General features: G+C 40.6%; 2 non-coding genes and 1 pseudogene across 3 annotated transcripts; all 3 read left to right on the forward strand.

Annotated features, from left to right (window-relative positions):
* The first annotated feature begins 333 nt into the window (after positions 1 to 333).
* On the forward strand, positions 334 to 415 carry trnas-aga (transfer RNA serine (anticodon AGA)). The gene has a single exon. It is a non-coding gene; the product is annotated as a tRNA-Ser (tRNA).
* A 2,735-nt stretch (positions 416 to 3,150) lies between these two features.
* On the forward strand, positions 3,151 to 3,223 carry trnak-uuu (transfer RNA lysine (anticodon UUU)). The gene has a single exon. It is a non-coding gene; the product is annotated as a tRNA-Lys (tRNA).
* Positions 3,224 to 10,057: 6,834 nt separating this feature from the next.
* On the forward strand, positions 10,058 to 13,093 carry LOC147263302 (E3 SUMO-protein ligase ZBED1-like; annotated as a pseudogene). Its single transcript, XR_015112616.1, has 3 exons — positions 10,058 to 10,824; positions 11,190 to 11,806; positions 11,964 to 13,093. The product of XR_015112616.1 is annotated as an E3 SUMO-protein ligase ZBED1-like (transcript).
* Positions 13,094 to 14,565: the final 1,472 nt, after the last annotated feature.

The raw sequence follows: 14,565 nt of genomic DNA on the forward strand, positions 1-14,565 counted from the left end.
ACCTCTCAACACTTGCAGCATTTTTTTCAGCTCCACCAAACCCAACATTCACTGCCTCCTCATCATCTGGGCATCAAAAGCAGCTCAGACCTGCTGCAGCTCAGCAGACCTCAGCCATTTTTAGGATGTCTCAATGATTCTCCTTCACATGATTTTCATTCAGAAACAATAGAATTGTCAAATACCACAACAGTTTTCATCTTGCTGGTAAACAACACACACACACACACACACAAATAGTTTGTGTTTGTGAGAAGATTAAAAAAATCGACTGTGCTTCGATGAAGATAAATTGTTGAATATCAATCCTCTACTCATGCTCATGGGAGTGTAGTTGTTGTGGCCGAGTGGTTAAGGCGATGGACTAGAAATCCATAGGGGTCTCCCCGCGCAGGTTCGAGTCCTGCCAGCTACGTTAAACTGCTGTTCCAGAGGAGACAACATCTGCTCCTACTGTAGGTCCATGTGTCAAAGGTTTTCTTTCAAGGGCTGTAGCAGCTGATGATGAGGGAGAGAGAGAGGATTGGTAGCATGTTGTCTTGTCTCAACCATTCTGGTGTTGACCAAAATCTTTGTTGATACTCCAGTGGTGGTGAAGGTGATGGAAATGTTCCAAGTGGGACGGTTCCATGTTCAACCAGTTTCATCTGGAACTGAGGTGGAGCTTAGGGTTAAGTAGGAATTGGTTTGGTTTAGTCCCTTGGTTTGGAATCCATCTTAGTCAGGACATTTTGAGAAAATTCTATCATGTCGTTGTAGTTATTTTGATTTACAACACTGGAAAAAAAAATCACCTCCCTTCCAAAAACCCTCCTCTTCAACTTTGTACCCAAGTTGTCTCCTCATCAGGCACCACAGGATCCAGTAGGTTCAGTTAAAACAAGTCATTAGAGATTTAAAAAATGTCCATCAAACACAAAATAAGGCTTCAAATAGGTTTTCAATTTTATTTCATGTTGACACATTTTGTCCATTTAACATCAGGACTGCTCCTGGATCGTCTCCATGACCTCATCCCAGCACCAGAGTACCGCCCAAGTTCATCAAGGACAGTAAACATGAGCAGGTCTAGGTTCACCTCCATCTTTGGAGGTTGTTGAATTTCCTCTTGAGGACCGTCAGGCTGTTTCCTTACTTTGCTGTGACACAACAGCAGACAGCAACAAGGACTGCTGCAGTGCACTTGGTAATTGGATGCACTGAAGTCATCCATTCATGTCAGTGATGTCACTTGGCAGGACTGTCATTGCCGTCACATTCTAGAAAAGAATCCAGACTCCACACGTGGCTCCCATGATAACTGATGGACCTCTGGTTGGAGGCTGGACGATGATGTTTGGTCTGGGGGGGTTAAGATGGTGGGGGCTGTTTCAGTTCTAGTGCTGAAGGCTTTCACCATGACAGTCAGACTCTCATCTGTCCTTCATGTTCCCTCAAATGTGCAGTGTGGACCTCACACACTGAAATTTAGCCTGAAAACTCTTCATGAAAAGCAGGAGACTCAGAGTCTCTGTGGCTCAATCGGTCAGCGCGCTCGGCTGTTAACAGAGAGGCTGGTGGTTCGAGCCCACCCAGGGACGATGAACAGGCTCTACTGGTGCTTAGGACTCTGTTGATCAGCTGCTGAGTTGCTACTTGATGTCAACATTGGTCTGTTTCATCCTGAGTAGTTTGATCATAGCAGAGATGTTGTATCATTGATCTGAATGTGGACAGATTGACCCTCCCCAGCAGATGCATGTGACAGATCTCTTGATGAGACACTTTGTGGTAAAGCCAGATTCTGCCAGTCCCACTGACATATTTCAGTCACACATGTTCAGAGATGATTTTTTTTCCTGAATACATTTGTTATTTTCTGATCACCTTGTGGATTTTTCATCATTCTCTTCATTACCATACTTTAGGTTGCAGTATGTACACCTTAGTTAGTCTTGGGTTTCAGAAATCACACAGCATACAAATAATAGCAGGTTGAAACATATTTATTTAAAAGAATTTAACATGGTTACACACACACACACACACACACACACACACAGCCTGTCTTTGGTATAAAATGGTCTGTCACATTCTCTCACATTGCACAACAACAAAACAAACAAAGACGGCCATGTCCAGTGTGGTCCTGGATATGACGACTGGACTGCAGGGTCCCAGTATCACTGTGACAATTCTTTTACCAGCTATGAACTTGGACAAGAACTTCTCAGGAGGAAACTTATCATGGTGGCACAGTGAAGAAAACTGGACCTGAGCTGCCTGCTGAAATCTTGCAGGTGAAGGACAGAGCTCCACCTCTTTGACAGACACCACCACTGTTGGCTCATGTTGTCAGTTTTTGACACACACGCATCTAAACACACACACATACACATGCATGTTCTTGCACACAAAGACTTTTCCTCTGTTTTTGTTTTTTCTGGTTTTGGAACCAGTAGTTGGTTTCTGTTGGTTTGATTTGCTTGACTGGTTGTTGTTTGTTTGACCTTGCAAATCCATATTTTGGGTTCTGGCTTGTTCTGCTTTTCATTTTGTGTTTCTTTCATGTGAAAGTGGCATAATTAAGACAAAAGACACTGTTAGAACAGAAAGATCCAGAAAACCCACCAACAAGAGGTGTGTCTGGTACAGATGTGGAATTATTGGCTAACACAATGTTGAGGCAACTGGGAAGAAGACAAACAAAAAAGGCTTGTTTGATTCAGACATTCATCAAAAATGGTCCTGTCGAACTGTTCAATGTGTCATGACTTCAGAAGCTCAAATCCTCTCTAAGTTCTAGTGAGAGTGGAAGAGATTATAAAATGAGAGAGGCAGGGCCCTCACTCAGAGCTGAAACAGCTCAGTTAGGAGAGCGTTAGACTGAAGATCTAAAGGTCCCTGGTCCGATCCCAGGTTTCAGCAGAGGAACAGCATTGACTTTACTTTCCAGTGGAGGAACTGCAGACATGAAGGAAACGAACATCTTGTCCTGTGCATTCTTATGACATTCAAGACATTTTTGGAGCCTCTTGTTGGATTTTGCCACAGAGAATCAGAGCCAATCAAAAGCATGGTGGACTTGAACATGGAGGATTGAACAAGTCAAGAAAGCATCAGTTTGACCTTCACAGGTGTTTCTTTTCCTGTCTAAATGCTGTAGGAAGAGCCTGAGTAGCTCAGACGGTAGAGCATCAGACTTTTAATCTGAGGGTCCAGGGTTCAAGTCCCTGTTCAGGTGCTGTGGATGTTCCAGTGTTTGACAACATGGTACTGGATGAAGTTCAGTGTTGAACAAACTGTCATCATTAAAAGTAGAAGTGTTCTTGTCTTGCCACTGTGAGACTGTCACTAGAAAACTGACCAATAATAATTTCATGTGGCATGCAATTAACAAAAGACCACAAATAACACTGGTCAAGTTAATTTTATTTATTTTGCACCAAATCACAACAAAAGTTATCTCATGACACTTTACAGGTAGAGCAGGTCCAGTACCAAACTCCTTCAGTGAATCTACACCCAACAATTCTCCATCAGCAAGCACATCCTGCAACAGTGGTGACAAAACCTTTAAACAGGCAGGAACATCAAGCATCAAGGTGATACCTTCCAGGGTACCGATCTCATGAGATAAACTTGTAAAGTGTCATGAGATAACTTCTGTTGTGATTTGGCACTTTATAAATAAAATTGACTTGACTTGACTTGGAAGTTAGAATTAAATTTAAAGTAGAACAATCTTCCCTCTTCAATCCTGTCACTAATTGTAGGAAACTGTTTCAAACAAATTCTACTGTTAAACAGTTCAAGTGTTTCTAATGAAGCTGAATGTGCTCTCTTCAACTTTCCTCAATTGTGTTTCTTTCATGTCTTGAGATCAAAGACAGAATTCCAGTTACTGTCAAAGCCCTGATGACATCATCAGGAATTCTCACTTTGATCTGGAGAATCTTGCTTTAATCTGAATTTGATCTGACGAATGTCTTAGTTTAGGTTGCATGATACCGACCACCTCATTTCTCCTGATGGACTGGTGACCTGTCCAGGGTGAACCCTGCCTCTTGTCCAGTGTCACCTGGGATTGCCCCCCCCCCCCCGTGACCCTTAAAGGATAAGAATAGAAAGTGGATGGAGGGATGGACTTAACACTGAAATCGGCTAATCTGATCCACATTCTAATTCTTCCTTTCCCTCTTTAGGAGTCAATGAGAATAGTAGTGTATATAATAATGTATATACAACCTTGTAGTATCTTTCCAAAGCTTTTCGTATTTCATCTTGTTTCTACTTGTAGTTTTAGTGTCTGGATCTTTTCTTTTCATATCCTGCTGTCTGCTCTTTGCTTTTGGAGCTTCCTTCAACAACTACCAAGCCTCCTGGGTACTGTAGGAAACATGCTCAAGTTCTTCTTACTTTTGCAGTCACGTCCTGCTCACATTGGTCTGTCTTCATTTTGACTCCTCCCACTGCCACAATGACCAGCCTTTATACACTTGGTGACTGGGGCCCTGGTTGCTGCAGGCCTCAACACCAGCCTGTGGTTGTGAGCAGGACAGAACAGAACTGACAGTATCTCACATGCAGGACCTGGGTCAGCACGTGGTGCCAGCTGGGGCACCGCTTTAACCTGGACCCCCTTGAAGATCTTCTCCAGGAACTCGCCTTTTTGGTTCCATCAAGGCCTGTGAGGATGGTGAAGAGTGATCCAGATCAACTTCATGGCTGCTAACAGCCTGAGACACTTGATTTCCATCAATCTGGAGCCAAGAAGGCCCTCACCTGTGGTTCTCCTCCAGGAGGGTCCAGGTTCTGCCATTGTGGCTCCTTGTGCCACTGCCAGAGAGCCTCAGCTGCACACTGCAACATTTCAACAGGAGATTTAAATTCCTTCAAATGTCCTGACATCTTATTCCAATGGTTCTGTTCCATATTTATATCTTAAAATCAATCACACAATGAAAGCTGCCACAGCTGGTTTAAGAGAGAGAACACGCTAAGAGATTTTAAACCAGTAAAATATGCTTTTCTGTGTGCAAACTAGTGAGGGGCATGGAAGGATATTTTACCACCAATACAGAACCCAAACTTTAGTCATGTGATGAGATGGTGACTCTGATTATGAAATTAATGGACAAAATGTGAATCAAAGAAAATACATTAAAAAAACAACAATTCTTCAGTAGACTTTGATCTAACATTTGTAGTTAGATTTTGGTGGCTGCTCTCACAGCAAATTTAGGATTCGGGAACAATCTCTCTGTGAGTTAAAATCAACTCAATCTGAGTGTACATGTGAGACCAGCGAATAAACTCTTGGGCTGTGTTAAAGTAACTCTTTTCTGAGAGTTGATCTTTTAACTCCTATCAGGAGTTAAAACTGAACATGTACAGGAGTTAAAAAACAACTCCCATTCAGAGTACAATTAACTCTTATATTTAGTTACATTTATGTTAACTCTTTTTCAGTGTTAACAGTCAACTATTAATATGTGTTGTATTTTACACTCATGGAGTTAATATTTCAAGACACTAAAATGTTTTTTTTAGGTAAAATAAATATGAAATACACCAAATAAATTACTTTAATGCCTCTCTTTATTTAAAACATTGAGACATTAGGTCAGCAACACTTCGCTGCATGAATACATACTTGTGAACCAAGTTATATTTTGGTAAAATCATTTATCTAACAATGAGCTTTGTTCAACAACATCGTTCTTCAAGTAGAAAATAAGGTAAAACCTCAAATCAAAAGACACTTATAATGGCAGCTTAACAGTTGCAAAACGGTGTTATAAAATGTAAGTCAAATAAAAAACAAAATGTTATACAAAAACATATTTCAATTTTTCAACAAATAATCTCAACTAGATTTCTACAAATTCTTTGGAGAAAATCCATCCAGTGCAAACTTTGTCAAAAACCTTGACATATTGAACACATTTAACAAATGTGACTTCCTTGTAATGCAGGATTGCAGACATAATGTAAACAGTTCAACTCATCATTAAGCTCAACACGTGTACATACAAGTCAAGATCAATTCCACTCAGTTTCCTTTATCAAACATTTTGACACTTCAAATAATACAACTCTCTGACACAACATAAAAACTTGAATCACACCCACAGGACATTTGGGCATCAAAAGCTTTGAAGTGTCTTCAGGCCCTTCTTTCCAGAACCAGAATCTTATTTGGGTTGATTTCATTTACTTGGAAAGCAAGAAAATGGTCATGGAAACAAGTTTCATGTTCCATCAGAACAAAAAACACTTCACCTTTATCCAAGATAATAGTGGTTATTTTGCTGAACAAAGGCGTGTTTTCATCAGTGCCTATGCAAACAAAAAGGCCAACATGATATTCAACTCCATCACACTTTACCCAGTTTGTCAGGTTGACAATGGACTGTGGGTCAGTGTGAAGGTATGCAGATACATCTTGATGTTTCAAGTAAACACATTTTGATTGGGCCAGACTTGACTGCTTTTAAGGCCAAGCATTCCCAATGATAGGCTACAGCAAACTGATGTTTTCTTGCAAGTGAGACAGTCAAATTCTTGAAGTTCTTATCACAGTCCTTGAAAAATGTATGTTTAGCTTTGAATCTCATTGTCCAGATATGAATAAGTGGTCCTATTTTTCGGAAGCACCGAGGATAGCGGACCATGAAATGGTGTTTTGGGATCAAGGTTTTTGATGAGTAAAGTTCTTTGAAGAGTTGGTGATGTTCGATAATAAGATGCTTTAGATACACAGTCATCCCTTCAGTGATCGAGTATGAAAACACAACGTCAATAATGTTCAGCAACAAAAGCATCAAATGCCAGTGCAAATCATCCTCTGGTACCAGGTCACCAAATATTAAGGGTATGTTTGTGATCAAACACAGAGTTTGGGATGTGTTTAACCCGAGTCCATGTCCCACACAGTCAAGCTTAACATTGGTTGGCTTGTTTTTCTTTTCCAAATAGCCATACTTGAAAGCATAGATCCTCTTCAACAGGCTTTCTTTAGTGATGAAATGTTTCATCAGGTATTCAAAAAGTAACCTGGCCTCATATTGACCAACCCCCTCCAAAATGTCATGCATGATGTCAACAGCATAATTTTCTGAAATACTGCAAAGTGTTCAGAATGCTGTTCCGCTTAATGCCAAATAAGGAGGTTATTGTTGGATCATTTTCCAAAGCAGTAAAATGTTGGTCATTCAAAACTGCAGATCTTAAAGTCAAACACGGGTCATCTTCTGAGAAAACTGACTTTTGACAAACCCACAGAAATGATTTGCACTAAATGACTCCATGAATCCAAGAATGCTGTGCATACCCACGTTATCACCAGTCATTTGTGCAAGAGTGCCACGAACACAGACTTCAGAAAATGGAACAGCAACTCCAGCTGTTTCTAATATTTTCAGGTCTCTTACTAAGGGTTTCAATATTTCATCAATACCATATTTCTTAGCATCTTGTGCATGGAACAATGATACCAGATGAATGTTCATCAAGGCTGAATTCACCCTGGGTGGAAGATTCCTTAAAATGAAGTAAAGACAGACAACTTTATGGATACCTTTTTTTGAACCTGGCGGATTTGCGCACTCCAATTCATCAAAGTACAACTGGAGAGCAAACTTTTCACTTGAAAACAGGGGATGATTTGTGAAGTAGCTTCCATCACACAAGTCCTCATATTTGTCACAGCTAGTAGATTTTTGCATCAATTCACAAATACTTTCATTTGTGAAAATGAACTGCAGTGTTTTAACTATTGAATACAGATCAGTTTGTCAATGATTGGAACTTGCTCCTAGTTTCCAGTTTTGGTGTTTCGTCTGGTATCAAATCTTACACCTAGGCGCTTTTCAACTGCTTGCATGATATCCCATTTTTCTGTGAAATATTTTTCCAACTTGCTATTTGAATTTAAATGGCTGAAAGGATTGTCTGTGTGTTTAAACAACTCTTCAATGGCCGATCTGGCGGGATTGGTGGCTGGTATTAAGTTCAGCACTTGTTCCTGTATATTAGTTTGCAAGTCTCCAACAAGTCTCCAAGTTCTCAATGGTAGAAAGTACGGCAGTATTTGGTACACCACTTCCTAAAAGTTCGGCAATAATTGATGCACACATGTCCTTGCTGCTTAGTGGCACTGAAGAGCCTTCTTCAATATTTTGGTGTTGTGATGAAGCAGAGGGGGTTTCATCATTGAAGCACTTCAAATTATCGTGCTCTTCAGTGTCATGGCTGACAGGGGTCTGATCTGTCAGACATGGACTGTCAAATGGTGCATGTATCTTAATGAGGTGCCTTCTAAATCCAGAATAACTTGAGAACTGCAAGCAGCATCCTATTTGACCACATTTTCATCTTAAATTTTTCCCTGGATACATTCCATGAATTAGTTTGAGGTGCCTGAACAAGAGCAGAGCTGGACCAAAGGATGACGCACAGAGGAAACATCTCAGCATTTTAGCGACTGCTTGTTCAACAACTTTGCTCTTAACTCTTTGACTCTTGGAGTTTCTTCTGTTGTGTCAATGTCAATGTTGTACAGTGTAGTCTGCAAAAATGTGTACAGGCTGGAGAGAGCATCATCATATTTCAGACTGAAAACAAAATGAGACTTGAACGGCTCATCAAATGCACCCAAAGATGTACTTGACTGACATGGAAGAAGCTTTCCATCCAAGACTATGTAGAAGCTGAAAACCTGTGCTCGTGAGGTTCCTCTGGCCAAAAGATATGGCTGGGGGTTTCGCTCTGTGGTAAGGTGGCCCTCCAAGCTCTGGCACGCCTGAAACACAATGAGAAGCACTGTCACATAAGCAGTTAACTAGAAAAAAATGTTACAAAATACTGGAAAAGATCACGTGGCTTTTACAAACCTTCTGAAATAGAACTAAATGATCTGCAGCCTCTGCAACACTGATCTTTTTTGGCCGCTTACGTCCAGCTGGTTGAGGTGTAAGCAGATGCAGCAAGACAAGAAGGGAGGCCATGTCACTGTCCCACTCTGCAGACAAAAATCAACATATATTTTACCTAAGAATATCTTTCTCTACATTTTAAAAGAAAAACAGGCGGCAGTAATAATCAGATATACTCCCATTTGCTTAAAAATGTATGCTAACTTATGATATCGCAAACAAACCCTTAAGAACATACGACCTGGCTCATCATCAGCAGTGTCAGACTCTTCATTTAGGGCAGAGTTGAGGTGTTTTTTCAGAAGAGGTGTCTGTCTCAGGCTCCTGGCCTCTCGGACGATCTTGTCTTTAAAGCAGGTGGTCCACTTTTCCAGGAACCTGGATGAAATCTCTCATCCAAACATCAGCAAGAAATCCTGTAAAATCTAATGTAAAGCGGAGGGAACAACCATTACAATCATATCAATTGAATAAAATTTATTTTAAGAAATATTATTCAAATCGTATTTGTTTCCTACCAGTCCTTTAGTGTCCAAGAAACGAGGGAACATTTGGAGAATGTCTGCTGACTGCTGTGGATCATGGATCATCTGTTGGCGATAGAGGAATGTTTCTCTCATCTTCTGGAAGACTAAGTCACAGTCAGTTGTGTGGTGAAGATGAGACATTGCTTCCGTGCAGCCATCTCCTGATTGCTGGTCATCAATGGGACCAACTGTCCTTGACGATGTGGGACCTCCTTTACGCATCACTTTGTTGTGGGAAGTTGATGCAGTTTTAGACTGACGTTGAACTAGGGCTGAACGATTTATCGTTTTCTGATCGAAATTGCGATTTCAGATAACACGATCATGTGATCGCCAAAGCTGCGTTTTTTTTTTTTGCAGTGCTCCTGACTGACCCAGGATCTGTTGTGTCAACTATTTTACACATACATGCCGTCTCCTTACCATCCTGCCAAACTCACCAATCAGAAGCGGCTTGCTGCTGGTGGACAGGTCACGCTAACCAATCAGTATAACCTGCTCCACCTGCTCTTTAATTTCTGAAATGGCTTCAGCTGGACCACAAGCGGCGTTAGGGGATTTAATCCCCAAGAAAAACAGCACGTCGGTCATTTGGGAGTATTTCGGGTTTGAGGCTGCAGACATGCACCAGAAACAGGTACTGTGCAAAACCTGCCACGCTAAAGTTGCAACATTCAGCGGAAACACAACCAATTTATACCGGCACTTGAAAAATCACCACAGGCATTTGCATGACGAGTGCATGACAAAAAAGTCCGGTGAAAGGTCTGGCGAAGATACTACTTGGGCCCATAGTAGCAAACAGACTACAATTACAGCATCTTTTGCCAGTGTAACTCCGTATGATAAGAGCAGCAGAAGACACCGGGAAATAACGACTGCCATAACACACTACATTGCGAAGGACATGGTGTCTGTTAACACTGTCACCAAAGACGGATTTAAAAACTTCCTCCGCACGCTGGACAGAAGATATGTGATTCCCTCTCTCACCTACTTCAACCAGGTTACCGTCCCACAGCTGTACGCGGAGTGTAAAGAAAAAGTGGAAACAGAGCTGAAAAATGTGGAGTATTATGCCACAACTACTGATAGGGGGTCAAGCAGAACGACCGAGCCATATCTTAGTTGGACTGTATATTTCGTAAATGAAAACTTGGAGTTGAAAAGTCGCTGCCTTCAGACAGCATACTTTCCCACTGACCACACCGGAGGGAATATTGCCCTGGGTTTGCGAGTGTGTCTGTCAAACTGGGGTCTGAAAGAAGAGGACCAGACGTGCATCACAACGGATAATGCAGCAAACGTCATCAAAGCTGTGGAACTTAATCAATGGACCAGACTTCAATGTTTTGGACACAGGCTGTATCTTGCAATTGGTAAGTGTTAGAGTGTGTGTTTGTTTAATTTATCCATTCATACGGGTTTAATATGATGTGTGCGTGTTTTCAGTATAGTCCGTATAGCTTTTCTCTTAATGTTTTTCTTTGAAACCCTTACAAATACCAACTTTGAATAATTAATATAACAGATTATTTATCATCAATAGTAGATGATGAATAGTGTGTACATAACAGTATTTGTCATCTACAATTTATTTGATCAATTTTTTTCCTTACTGTTGTCTATAATGACTTTGTTTTAATTTGTTCTCTTGCTAGAAAATCTGCCTTGCAAAAGTTTACCATTATGATCCTTACATTTTCAGCCTGTAATTCTCATTTAATGTTCTTTTTTTGTCCAGAAAATGCTGTTAAAGATGATGCAAGAGTTCAACGGGCAACAGGACTTTGCAAACAGATGGTTGTCTTCTCTCATAGCTGGAAAAAGAAAACAGCACTGAAAAAGGCACAGCAAGAATTAAATGTACCAGAGCACTCACTGATAACAGAATATCCGACGAGATGGGGCTCAAGGCAAAAAATGATCGGGAGGGTGTTGGCGCAGAGCAAGGTGTTGTCTCAGGTCCTGTCTGAAGACAAGAAGACACGTCACTTGGTCCCCACTTGGCAGGACACAGATGTCCTTGAATCGATAAACAATGCCCTTGCTCCTCCTCAGGAGTTTAGATGCCCTGTCCGGTGAAGCCTATGTAAGTGTGTCATACCTGAAGCCAGTTCTCCACCTCCTGAGAACATCAACCCTGACTGAAAGGGACGAGGACACAGATCTTACAAAGAAAATCAAATCAAGAGCTCTTGGCTACATTGAAGATAAATACAGCGACCCAGCCACACAGGAGCTACTGGACATTACTTCTTTCCTTGATCCTAGATTCAAGACGGACTACACAAGTGCAGAGAATGTCCCAGACATCAAAGAAAGAGAGTGAAGATTGAAATGGAACAGGTGGCACAAAAGGTAACTTGTCCTGTTTCTTTGTGTAGTTTAATAATACAAAATGCCACATCAAATCCAATATTTACATATTACATTTTTTAATGTTTACATAGAATGCCCAATTGCTCTAAATCGCAGACTGCAAAACTTTGACAGCTGTTATCTCTGTGTTTTGCAGGAAAAGAGGGCTCGTGTCAGCACCACTGATCCCATGCCCCAGGGTGCAGCAGAGGCAGAGCCATCCACCACAGGGAAGGGGAAGTGGACATTGGGCGGCTTCTTCAAGAGCAAGGCTGTCCCTCCTTCTTCCACTACGCAGCTGGAGGATGCCATGAAAGCTGAACTGGACAACTACCTGATGACTCCTACTATTGATGGAGAGGACGATCCACTGGCCTGGTGGAGAGTGCAAAATGTAAACTTTCCATGGCTGAGCAAAGTGGCTCGTAAATTCCTATGCATACCAGGTACCAGTTCGCCATCAGAGATTTAGTGCCAGTGGCAATGTTGTCACATGTCAGCGCTCATGTCTAAAACCATCAAAGGTTGACATGCTGGTTTTCTTGACAAAAAAATCTGTAAAGAGTGACGTAGAGATGTCAGGAAAGCAAGTATTATTGTTGATTTAGTACTTGAGATTTTATTTGTTTGTTCTGCACTTCACCCTGACTTGTGGCGTCAGCCTTTTGTTTAAAAAAAGATATTTGCTATTTTTGCTATATTGTTTAAAGAATAGATTTGCAATATTTGGTCGCTGCTGAGCCATAAATGAATAACCCACCTATTGTAATGTCTGACATTTTTCAGAAGGGAAGAGGTAGGGTCATTTTATTTTAGCAAGTTATTTTATTACCATTACTTTTCAGTTTCACTTACTCTAAAAAGAGTCCAGGTTTCTTAATGTAGGGTTGAATAAAGTACTTTCACTGCTGCTATAGATGTTGATAAGCTAGCTCCCTTGAGCCATAAGACTGACCTTGACCTATCCCTACTTGAGTGTAAGGCTGTTGGGCAAGATCATTTGGTAATTGTTGAATTTAGTTTTTTTTTAATTTTGTATTTTATTTAACTTTTTTTAACTTATCACAACTAAGGATTTTTTTGCACTACTTTAAGTGAACAGCCAAAGAGGGCTCTTTAGTTTCAGTTGTAATGACTGCCGTTGGTCAAGGACTTCATAGAATGTACATGCATGCTTCTTGTCAATAAATCCATTTGAAATCAATTCTTAACTTTAGTTTTCATTCTTGCATTAGAGTAATGGCATTTAATGTTTTAATGCTATGATGTAATTTTGTCATGTTTGTAAATGTTACTGTACATGGTGAATATTGCACTGAAGCTTGATTTGAAGAAAATCGAAATCGCAATGTCTGCCAGAAAAATGGCAATTATATCTAAGATCGTTCAGCCCTACGTTGAACTGTCTTCACCCTCCACTCAAGAAAACCTGTGTTGCTCTGGATGTCATAGAAATGTTCCTGAAATAATATCTGGTTAGAGTTCTGACATTTTAAAGTTTCAAAGGAAAGCAAATGGTAAAATTCTGAAAAAGATCAGGATTTCACACTGTATTTACAATGCAAACTCTCATATCCCTTTTTTGAGTATGGATCCTTCAAAGATGGGAAGAGTGACACAATCCCAAGAGCATGAAACTCCTTGGTTGTTTTGGCTACTGCTCTCCTAAAATACATGGTCTGCACTGTCAGTGTTGTCCTTGAAAAGGTCTGGTGGTTGGAGGTCTGAAAAGCAGACATTTGGTTGTGCTTTTTTTAAATATCCAATTATTTTGATTAAAAAAATTAAACACTGACATTTCTTTCAAAGGGAACATTTTTCTCAAGAATATCATCACTTCATAATGATAAAACAGAAACTGACACCACTTTACCATCATCAGTGCAGATGACGAAGCAGACATCTTTAACTGTCGCAAGCTCCCGAGAGACGTCCTCATCCACCTCTATTCCCTGGTCATCTGTGGTTTTCAGCATTGTCTCTTTTGGTATGAGAAATTTCTGATGAACTGAAGCATGACAAGCAACACTCCATTAACACATTGTCATTAAAGCCCCATGAATTACTCAATTCAAAATGAACCTAACTTACCCAAACCGATGAAATCGGAGAAGCTGATTTCATCGGTTTAACACATTTCCTTGTCCCTTTGTATTTCACCTTTATCAACATCTTGAGCACTTAAGGGAAAAAGGAGTTTTAATATAGACATTAATAGCAAAGAAAGGATTGTAACTGTAACAGTCTGTCTGTCTTGGGGCTGTTACGGTATATAATGCATTATTTTAATCATTTTTTAAGTAAAGGAGGCCCAGTGTGGTGTAGGCAAAAATTATATTTTGAGAGGGCCAATAAAAAATTGGGTGGGCTATCTTTTCCCATTTAAAAACATTTGCCAGTAGAAAAAAAGACACTGGCAGACTGAAGAACAGCAACATTTTGTGTAAAAAATCTGCTTTTGCTCAGCATAGCCAATTTCCAGAGCTAGTAATCCAATGTCTGCACACAACAGCACTCTAAACCATGAACTCTTATCACTGGTGTTCTCCATTAGCTTAGTCTGCATTTAATCACATTATTTAGCACGACTAGCCGACCGTGTTTTCACCATTTGATTCACAATTACAGTACGTCACGGTCGCGTTGCTTGTCAAAGCTTTTCGTGGTAAATGTGAAGCGTTAATGTTACCTGTCAGGTTCCTCTCGTGAAGGCCCCGGTGTCCTGTCACGCAGCCAACATTCCAACATTAAGAACGGTT

This window comes from Aulostomus chinensis, chromosome 4, assembly GCF_037954235.1.
Source record: "Aulostomus chinensis isolate RoL2024-O1b breed Wild chromosome 4, RoL_Achi_v1.0, whole genome shotgun sequence".
NCBI lineage: Eukaryota > Metazoa > Chordata > Actinopteri > Syngnathiformes > Aulostomidae > Aulostomus > Aulostomus chinensis.